The sequence below is a fragment of the Hirundo rustica genome, chromosome 1 (genome assembly GCF_015227805.2).
Source record: "Hirundo rustica isolate bHirRus1 chromosome 1, bHirRus1.pri.v3, whole genome shotgun sequence".
NCBI classification, from domain to species: Eukaryota; Metazoa; Chordata; class Aves; order Passeriformes; family Hirundinidae; genus Hirundo; species Hirundo rustica.
Window position 1 is genome coordinate 93,027,246 of NC_053450.1, and position 11,253 is coordinate 93,038,498.

Sequence of the window (11,253 nt, forward strand, 5' to 3'; positions counted from 1 at the left end):
AAACAAGAACAAAGTCTTCAAATTTATATGAAATATTTTGGTGCTTAAATATGCTGTTAAGGTACACAGTATTGTCAGACCGTTTGCATACTACAAGGCATTTGCCAAAAACCAGAAAAGTGTGATTATTTTGTTTTTAAATGGCTATCATCATTTACAAACTGCAATCCTATTTGCATAAAGCTGAAGGTCATTTACTCCCTTAGCCCCCAGAAACAGCAGAGGAATGAGACTATTCTTTTTTTCCTCTTTGAAGCTACATGCTGCAATACATGCAGCAATCCTGGCTCTCTTCTGCAACTTTGATTTAAAAATATAATAAAATACATCTTTTCCTACACCTATCACTGAATCATACCCAGAAGTTTTTCCAATTCTCTCAGCAGGAAATGCCCTCACCTCCAACAGCTGTAATCATTTTAAATGCATCACAGTAATCCTATCCCTAGGTATCTGCTGAAATTTTCTACCATGCATATCAGATGCATTCTCTATTCACATGTCAAAGAAATAGTAAAATTATACCTTAAGTGCCACAAAAACAACAAAAAAGAAGTTTTGCAAAGTCAGGATCCCTATAAAAATTTGGTGGGAGTGGGAAGAGTTTTATGTGCAACACATTTGGATGTTGGGTGGCACCTAAAGTTACAGAAAAGCAGGCATTCCCAGTGACAGGAAATACCGGACTCCAGGACAAGCGAGACTAAAATATGGAAGCATTAGCCTCTACACAATAGAGAAACTCAGTCATATTGCCCAGGGAAGACTTCCTGCACTCCAGAACCTCAATGAAATTAAGTATTGCTAGTTTTTCTTCTCCTCCTTAAATATCTGCTACTATATTAAGTGATACCCTCAGTTTTCTTGATCAGGTACATAGGCATGCTGTATCTACAGCTTTCAATCAGGCCCATTAGGCATACTGTCCTGACCTTGGAAACTCTTCCCAGGTCTGCCATTCCTTAAATCCAGCCTCTGAGATCCCCAAGATCCCTTCTATAGAGACAAGGCCAAACCCACACGAAACCCAATCTCATCTGGTTCCTGGCATGAGAGCATAAAGCATGGAAATTCTAGTTGAGCTATCCAATTCAATAGCTCTGCAAAATTTGCCATTCCCAAGAGAGCCTGCTTCGCAGGTCTGCTGCACAGCGACACAATCTGAAATCCTGACAAGCAGAGTGCCACAAGACCGATGATGCAAGGCTTTCAAGATACGCAGCTCAAAGGCAGAACTAAGAAGCAGACAATTCTGACCTTAACACCACGAGAGTTCATGTCAATCCTATCTCAGATCCTGCTGAACGGAAATCCCACTGCTCTAAAAATGTTGCAAAGAAAACATTCCAGGCTTAAGAAGGTGACATTCTTCTGAACACATCCAGTTTCTTCTGTTTATCTCTAAATATTTGTCCACACTCAGCGGCATCTTGCCTCAGCGTGTCATTTTCTGCACATTGATCCATTACACTGATTGGAAAGGAGACAGAAATAAACTTTTGCTAACAAGAAAGTTTTCCAACAAATAAACAAGAATTGAGCTGAGCTTCAAATGTTCTGCTCAACTAGGTTCCAGCCAATGCTTTCAGGTATGAGACTGGCTATTTCACACAGCTGTGAAACAAGAGCAACATTCAACAGTTACTTGGGGATTATAAGAAATCCAGCGTGCTTCAACCATTAATCATATTCTTAATAAGATCCTCAACACAACATGTTATTGTGAAAGCTGGAAGCATAGGGAACATTCTAACCGCTGAAGAATATTTTGATGATGGCATATAATAATTGTTTTACAGCTATGTAAAGTATAGCAGAACCACATAAACTCAAAGGGAGCTGATTTCTACTATTGCAAGTAATTATATTGCCTAGGCCACTGAAATATCTTGTTGAAATACTTAGCTAGAAAAACACATTGATTTGGTTTCTCATTACAATAAGCATAAATCTAGAGTATTGGCACTGAAACCAGAGTTCCTGCACACCACTGCCAAAGCAGCACAAGTGTACCACTATCCTACCAAAATTCTTTAACTTCTCCTGTCTTGAAAGCTACAGTTGAAAAATAAAAATAAACCACACCATAGTCACACAGTAGAAATCTACAACGATGTCAACATTTTATACTGAGAATCTGAAGTGCAAAATTTACTCAGCATGAAGGCAAAGGCAGAAAAACCTGTACTATACAGGAGGAGATACACAAGACAGACAGAAGACTCAGCACATCCATTTCATATGTGGTATCTGGGGTGTAGAAAGAATAAACATTTCGGGGGAGTTTTTTGTTGGTTTTGGGGTTTTTTTTGGTTTTTTTTTTAAGCTTTGCAGCAAGTCCATGATCAGTCTGAAACAGGATTAATATAATAACACTGAAACTTCATACTTAAAATAAACATGCAAGGTCAGTTGATCAGGAAAACACAGACATGTTAAGCCATGAGCCAAGAAAAACACTCTTTCTTTCAAGACAGAGATTTTGGAGGAAAGAGGAAAAAAAATATGAGTTAGTGCATAGCCATTGTAAAAAGTGAACAGCAACACAAAAACATTAATATCTTGGCCTTAAAGAGATTTTTACGGTATGGTCACTGGCATTCAGCAAAAGGGAAAAAAAAAACATATCACTGTAGAGTCATAAATAAATTGCTGAGACATCAACAGAGGTGAAGGCCTTTTTGAAGAATACAAAAAAGGCCATATAGACTTGTCACATCAAATGAGGGAAGGTTAGTTTCCTAGAACATGAACTAATAAAGGATAAATTAAGAAAAGGCATGAGGTAGTCTTTCGCATGACTTTCCAACTTGGACAGGGATGCCAAAGGACTTAGAGAAAAGGAGTTTAATTCTTTGTACACCACTATGTTTGGACAACTCTGATGTCTCCTTGTTTGCTTTGTCCTTGAAGCCATCCACCTCCGACTTGTATTATTTACCCTTACCCACACTGACATGTCAGCTGGGTTCTCAGAGCAATTTAACTGGTATGTCCTCAACCAACCACTCATGCTCAAAAGGACACTACTGTTCCCCAAGTTCCTCAGCTATTCCCTATGCACAAACACTGCTATTCACTTACAACGTTTCTATGTGGCTTCTGCTGCACTGTGCTTGATTCTCCACTACAGATTTCCAGGAAGCAATCTCACAGCTGAGCAATCATGACTCCCAGTGCAATAAAGTGCCCCACTTGGCTTCCTTCAACAGATAGTGCCTTCTCTACAGCATCTAGAGAACAAGCAAGGATGTTATTTATATGAAACATGCACAGAGGAATGGACCACCAATGCACAACCTAGAGCCTGTATTTTTATTCTCTGTCCCTTAAAACAGAAACAAGCAGGAAAGCATTTGAAACATGAAAAGCAGCAGATTTTATATCATGTGCAGAAGTCACAGAAATGCAGACATTTTGCCTTACACAGCAAACCAGTTTGTGGTAAAAGAGCTACAGAGTAAGTCTCAAAGTGTAGACCTGAAGCAGGTTTGCTGGCTTCAGTACTCATAGACCCTATAAACTATTCTATTCTTGATACCTGGAATTGAAAATATAAGCCACTGTAAGACTTACAGCCATAAGAACACAGTATAGGAGAAGGGACTGGTGTTCTGGCAGAGGTAACTGGTATGAAACTTCAAAATTAGTAAGGAAGTCCAAATCATCCCATACAGTAAAAGAGCATTCAGAAGCCTCTCATAAGCACGGTGAACTACTTTTGACTGTACAAGATAAGAGCTTGTCTTTAAACTTCTTTTCCACAACATCTTTTTCTTCTGAAATTCCTTTCAATATACTCTTGGACTGGTTAAGAATCCTCCCCAAGTCCTGGATGCAGAGAATTAATACAGAAGACTTTCTCTTCAGCTGTTATTAATCAGGAAGAATATAAGGACCCAAGTTAGGTTTTCAACTTTCCCATGGAATAGGAATCTCTATCAGCCTGTATCTATTTCAGGAGGATGATTCTGCAAATAAGCCTGTGAATGCCTATCTTCACTCAGCTGAACAGCAACAGTGAAGTCCTGCAACACCTGAAGGTATGTCTTTCTAAACCGGGAAGGGGAAATAGGCTTACTGCAGTCACCATATATATTTGCCTTAAGTCTTTTGAATAAAAGACAAGGCTGTATTGGGACATGGCTTCCATGACTGCATTCAAAGAACTACTTCTTTGATCCAAGTCTGTCCTGTACAGTTACCACTACTTGCATATCCAAGTTCCTGGTAATACCTGGAAACAGCACAGATTCCTTCCCTGTGTCAGACTCAGATGAGTTTTTCGAGGTGGTGAAAGTCAGCAGCATTCTTCATCAGTTTCCCAGTCTCTGCAAAGGGGATCTTATTTTGTTTTCTACAGCACCAGGAAAGGATATAACACAAAACTGTACTTCTCCAGCTGGAGTGTCCTGTGCTCTCCTGCTTTCAAACATTTAGGTCACTTGTGTCTCAGTATTTGCATAGACCCAGAAGAAGAGAGCTGCTGATTCTGTAAGCCCATACACAGGGCGCAGAGTTCAGCAGCAGCTGTAGGGCAAAATCATACACTTTTAAATCAAGGCCAAACACTAATCCTGTTCTCACTATGGTCAAAAAAAGGAAAGACATATTCATTGATTCCACAGTGCTGTTGCCAGATTATACCCTTTCATTCCATTATCTGCCTCCTGTCCCCAAAAGTCTATCAATCACATTTGATAGTATCTCCACAAAATTGTAAGGGCTGCAGAGACCTTTCTAGGGATTTTCAGATAGACATCTGCAATGAACACAGACAATCATCTCCCCCGAAGTTAGGCCAACTGAGCTCTCCCATATGACCCAGGTTATTGCTACCATGAGAAGAAGGGCTAAGGCCTGTAAAAGAGACTTCAGGATTTTATTGGTTTCCAAAAACACTCTCGGGAATCTTGTCATAGCTTCATATTTTATTACCACAATCTTAATTTGGAATAACTAAGCGCAATAGCACAACTACAAAATCTCTGCATTCTAAATACCATGCTAACAATTGGCCTCCCTTAAAAGATTAACTTTCTAGAAATATCCAGCATAACACAAAATTGTATGCATTTCAAAACCTAAGGAAACCCCAAATTCATTATAATAAGACACATATTCCAATGGTTGTCATCTAACATCTAAATGTATTTGTAATACTCGGCTTTTTTGCAGAATTATGATGTGATTCATGCGTTAAAAACTACCAAACAGAATATTTTTTTTGAAACACAGTAAAATAAAATCTAACAGCTTCAAAACTGGAAGAACGATGGGTCCTTCCCTTAAAAATTCCTGTTGTTGTAACAGAAAAGTACTACGTTATTAAAAAACAAATTTGGATTTTACAAATCAATATTTTGTAAAGTTTATTACTTACTTTCTTTTCCATGTAATTAGATGCTGGAGTTTCTAAAACAGCCCTTATTCTGCTGCTGTAGTAGTGAGGATTCCCACCTGCACATAAAGGTCTGAACTCTGCAGTTTTCACACAGCTACTGGTGAGATAAACCCACAGCTGACTAGAACTTCTGCTGCAGTAAGAAAAAGCACCATCTACCCCAGGAGGTAACAGAAGTTAAATCAGAATTCATTTAAGGACACAACAGAGAGGGGAATCACAAAGGTGCTTAAAACATTGGTTTGCCCTTCACCGTGTTTGGCAAACGGCATTGCAGATGTTTTTAATGAGGATTGATGACCAGCTGGGGTTAATGGCCCTCAGCTGCACCTCAGGCCATTAACTCCTCCCTATCAGTTATTAATCCCCAGGAAATACCCTGTACCGCTCTCCTTATTGCTTAATCTTAAGTAGCAAGAGATGATCAACCAGTCAAGATCCTGGTGTGGTGTGAGTACTTCTGTTCCTGCCTCTCCACACAGCTTATCTTGTGCTTTAGAACAAACTATTTAGATGTTGCCACACTAAGGTCACAAAAGGATGAAGAAACACATGTGACAGTGAGAAAATAAACATTTTATCTGCTGACTAAATTTCACATTTCTTCTTTAGAATAAACATAATATTTATAGCTTGTATACTTTGTGAAATTACACAAATCTGTTTGCAATCCCACTGCTATTAGACTACTGGGGGCTCTTTTCTTTGCAGCTCTAGAGCATATGATGGGGCCAGTGCTCTTATTACTGCTGATTTTAAAGCAAGAAAGTAACAAGCAGATGTTATTAAATTATAGCCGGAGAAGAAAAAGCCCCATGGTCAGATCAAGACACTGCACCCCAGAGGCCTGTGGAAGTACAGAATCACAGGGCTGGAACACTGTGCTTTCCTTTAGAAAATGCACAGCTCAAAGGAAAGTCAGTCCATCCCTACCCCTGCTTTTCCCCACCCATTGAAACAGTGGTTTGGCCTGGTCTCAAACCCATGCTAGCAGAGGATAATCAGAAAGTTTGTGCTTGGAGCTAATATAAAAGAAGAACGCAAGCTTTATGTTTTAATTCTGTTGCAGAGAAAAACTGTAGTGCAAATGGATTTAATTGAAAAAGAGAAGTAGAATTTGTATCATATGACATCACATGGACAAAAATTACTTAGTCTTTCTTTACTCTTTGCACTCCAGACTTGAACTTTCTGAGAACGTGGCTATGAATCAGGACATATATAATTAACATCCTTTAATTCATACCTGATGTGTTCCCCCACTGCGAAAACCAGCACCCAAATATCCTAATGAGTGATCTGAAGATCATCTATCTTGACTGCATCTTCAGTGAGAAACCTTACATGCTCTCACAGTGTCATTTTGTATCAACCTCACAGAAACAGAAAAAAATTTACTTTTCCATTTCATTCTTTCCCTTTCTAGTTTATTCGGACTGCCCGTATTGGGAGTCTTTTGGGGCACTAACATTTTTTAAATAGACCAGCAAATTATGTTCTCATGTCTGAGAAAACTCTTACAGGTAAAAAGAAATTGTGACATTCATCCTGAAACTGAAAAGATCATTATCAATAAATGCTTAAAAACATTTAGGAAACAGACCTCAAACCCCAAAGGCTACAAGCTGTTGATTACTATTATGCTCTTTAAAGGGAGTAAGATAACATTGAGCTTCAGATCAAACTACAGAACTTTCTACGTCACTTTTACCAATGATCCATGGTGACATAAATCAATTACATATCTTATTTGTATACAGATCATAAATTAAATGGATGTTCCACTATCCGACTTAAATGTACAAACATACACAAATTTTTGTGCTCCTTCTAACAATGTCATATTCTTCATAGTTACAGGCAGGACACATTTTGAACATTCAGTAGAGTAACACTCATTTAGAGAGTTAGATCTCAAAATCAACTTTTGTTCAATAAAAGTTCTCCCAAGGCTTGGGTGCTGTCAAAATTAACAGAAGAATTAAAAAAAAAAAAAAAAAAAAAAAAAAAAGGCTTTTCAAAGAGGTAGTTTATCAAATTCCAGAACAGCTTGTTTAGGTCCTTATATCACCTCAGCTGTAACTTTTTCATCAACTTCAGTAGGCTCCAAGTTATCAGGCTCCAAGTTGGAATGGAAGTTGATGATAAAAGTAGGAGTATACTGACTGATGCCAACAGGCTTTGAATCAATCCATTGTCATGAAAACTGTTTACAATGTAGGAATAAGTAATCCATGCTGTGCTATATAAACTACCTCTCTGCTGAGGATAATTAAGCTAGTGTAGCCTACTGACTCACTGTGTTTATCATTTGCACAGCCAACTGATGTACTGCTGAATATTTTCTAAAACAAATCTTTAAATATTTTTAAAATTGAAAATCCAAAGATTTTCGTGGGGTTTATTAAAAAAAAAAATACAATAAAAGCTCTCTTCCTCCTACATTAGTTTCTTTTAACCTAAGAGCCAAGCTAATCCTGATGAAACATCTTTATATCAACTGCCCATGTTTTTCAGAATGTTTTTCCCTAATTAAATTAATCAGATATATCATAGTCACATTTATTAAATTTTGTTAATTATTAGGTACATTCTCACACAAGGAAAAATTTAAATATTTGTTTAATGTCATATCTGTATACAGTAGATAACAAAATTATATTCATTAAAGTCACTGATTTAATTCCTATGCCTGGAAGTAGGTGAGGGAACTATGAATACATATGTCAGTTCACTTTAATACTAAAAACACATACTGTAAGCAGCAAAAAGTGTACATTTTTAAAGATCACTTGTGAAATGTGCTGGACTTACAATATCAGATTCTGAACCCTTCTGTTCCTAAAAATTATTTAGAGAATATAAGGAAGTATGGTGCACAATTTTCTAAGAGGCAATTGTGCTTGCCTCTTAGAATGGGAATTAAATAAGTAGTTATATCCATCTTAAGCTTTTTGCACTATTTTTTTTGTAAAATACATACTTAAACTCAACTAATCGCCAGAATGGGCTTCCGCAGAGACTAATGACTAAAATTTCTTGGTTTACATTGTGGAACAGTGGTACACAATGCTCTCTCCTGTCCTTAAAGGGTGTAAGTACATTATTAAAATAGTACTACAGAGTAACTACTATAATATAAAGAAGTTTGTTTTCATGTCATTGTAATGATAATTCACACTCATGAGCTAATTGTTCATGTAGTTTTCTATCAAACATATAATAAGGAAACACTGGATATGGTCCTTCGTAGAAACATCTGTTGAAGGGATTTTGGTCACTGGTATTCTTAGTTTACCAACCAGCCAAACTAGGAGTTCAAGTTAGCAGTTGAATGCTAAGACAGAGAATAAGGTCTAGAAAATAAGTCTGCCGGTAGTTCATGGGAGAAGACAGACACAGAGGCAGTTCAGCCCACTGAAGATCTTTGAACAATGGTCTGTGTACCTGGGAATGATTCCTAACTGCCTGTTTCAGAGGCTGCCTTATCTCACATTCCAACTCTGTATCGGTCACAATCAGGCACATATGATCTATTCTCCCATTCTGCCCTGACTACTGCAAGAAAGAAACCTGATCTTGGTCCTAGGAGGCACCACAACATGCTCCAACTAGACCTCTGATTCAGACAAATCAATCTTATGGCTTGGACACATACCCCACCACATGCTCACAGGTCAGTTAAACTCAGCCTTTGTCCTTGGAAATATGGTCTACAGATAGCATGCACCTAAACTGGATCCCCTGGGTAAATGCTTGCAACTGGTTGGGGTGAATCTCGTCTTTATAGGTATGTCACACCTGAAGGATGGGATGTCATCCAGAGGGATCCAGACAAGCTCAAGAAATGGGTGCACAGGAGTCTCAAGAAATTTAACAAGATCAAGCGGAAGGTGCCACACATGGGTCAGGGCTACCCCCCTTATCAATACAGGCTGGGGGATGAATGGATTGAGGGCAGCTCTGCCAAGAAGGACTTGGGGGTGCTGGGCCATGAAAGGCCAGACTTGACCAGCAATGAGCTCTCAGACTAGAAAGACATATGCATCCTGAGCTGCACCCAGAGCAGCCTGGCCAGCAGGGAGAGGGAGGACATTCTGCCCCTCTGATCTGGTGAGACCCCACTTGGAGTGCTGCATCCAGCTCTGGTGCTCCCAGGAACAACAGAAATCCATTGGAGCGAGTCCAGAGGAGGCCACCAAGATGATCACAGGTATGGAGCTTCCCTCCTATGAGGAAAGGCTGAGAGGATCAGGTTTGTTCAGCCCAGAAAAGAGAAGGCCTTGGTGTGACCAAATTGTGGCCTTCCAGTACCTGGAGGGAGCCTACAGGAAAGATGGAGAGGGACTTTTTACAAGCGCATGTGGTGACAGAAAAATGGGGAATTGATTCAAACTGAAAGAGAGTAAGTTTAGATTAGATATTAGGAAAAAAATCTTTACTGTGAGGGAATGAGGCACTAGAATAAGTTGCCCAGGGGAGTCATGGATGTCCCATCCCCGACAATGTTCAAGGCCAGGTTGGATGGGGCTCTGAGCAACCTGGTCCAGTGCAAGGTGTCCCTGACCATGGCAGGGGGATTGCAACTAGATGATCCTTAAGATCCCTTCCAACCAAAACCATTCTATGATTCTACTAATACCATTGTTTACTAGGAATAAAGATAAGGACATATTCATCTCTAATTCTCTGAAATACAAATCTTAAATTTGGTATTGCCTAATATTTTTTATCAATCTACAGATAGTGACAGAACAAAATGCAACAATAATGTAAAGCAGCACCATAAACAAGATCTATTTTCCACTACAAAATTCGCCTGCATTTTTAACACTACAAATACAGACCTATATTCTATCCTTCAGAACCCAGCTTGCATTTTGAACATAAATTTGCTTCGTCTTACTCATGGGGAGAAGGAAGAAATCTAATCAAATTCTACTGAGTGTTTTCTCTGCTATAATTTAGTGGTAAAACTGGCAGCCTGCCTAACCATGTCAAAAAAAGATACATTTGAAATGCTGTAACTATAAAATAACAAGGAAGCTTTTAGCCACATTCATGTAGTGGAGAGTATGAAAATGTTTACTTGTAATGTTGTTAGCATATGAAAAGATTAATCTAACAGGAAAATACATTTTAAAGTTGTGAAATTGTCTTGCTTGGTGTATAAATATTTTATGTAAATAAAAGCGGATTTGAGATTCATATAACATTTATATATTTTTAAAACTAAAGGCATAGCGACCGACTCTGCAAGGCATTTTTCAGCAATCCCCTCACTCTGCTATCTCCACTAACGCCTTTATTTGTTTACATTAGCTTTTCCCCTAATGAAGATGGCGCCGGTGGTTCTGTCTGGCTGAGCTGCTGACAGGACACCATCAACTTCCAGGGAAGGCATCACGGAGGGGGAACAGTCTGGTTTTCAGCTCAGTGATTCTCATTGCAGGCTACAGTGAAAGAAAATTGATGCCAAAGACATGAACAAGGAAAGGTGACTTTTCCTCAAGATTGCGACTTGAAAACTCTGAGAAAATTGGGGTGACATATAGGGATGCTGATCTAAGTGCTTCAAACGTCTGAGCTCATTTCTTCAGGCTGGGGGGGGCGGGTGGGGTGGTGGGCGTTGCCACTTTTTTCGTCAAGTCCCCGGAACACAAAAGTCATTTTATGTTGTTGAAGAAATGGAGACAGCTTCTCAATTGCATGACAGAGAAGGTTAAAGGGGCCTAAATACAAATGAAAAAACAGACATTCTTTTTGTAGTTTTGAGTCAACAAAATCAGAGCTTATTTTTTATTAATTTTTGTTATTTGGAACAATTTAAAAAGTGTCCTCCATTCAAG

General features: G+C 38.8%; 1 long non-coding RNA gene across 1 annotated transcript in view; it reads right to left on the bottom strand.

Moving 5' to 3' along the window:
- LOC120763834 (uncharacterized) overlaps window positions 1-5,645 on the bottom strand; it is a 58,736-nt gene extending 53,091 nt beyond the window's left edge. Inside the window, exon 1 of the long non-coding RNA XR_005704141.1 lies at window positions 5,384-5,645. This is a non-coding gene — a long non-coding RNA (uncharacterized LOC120763834). The remainder of the gene's footprint in view (window positions 1-5,383) is intronic.
- Between the last annotated feature and the right edge of the window lie 5,608 nt (window positions 5,646-11,253).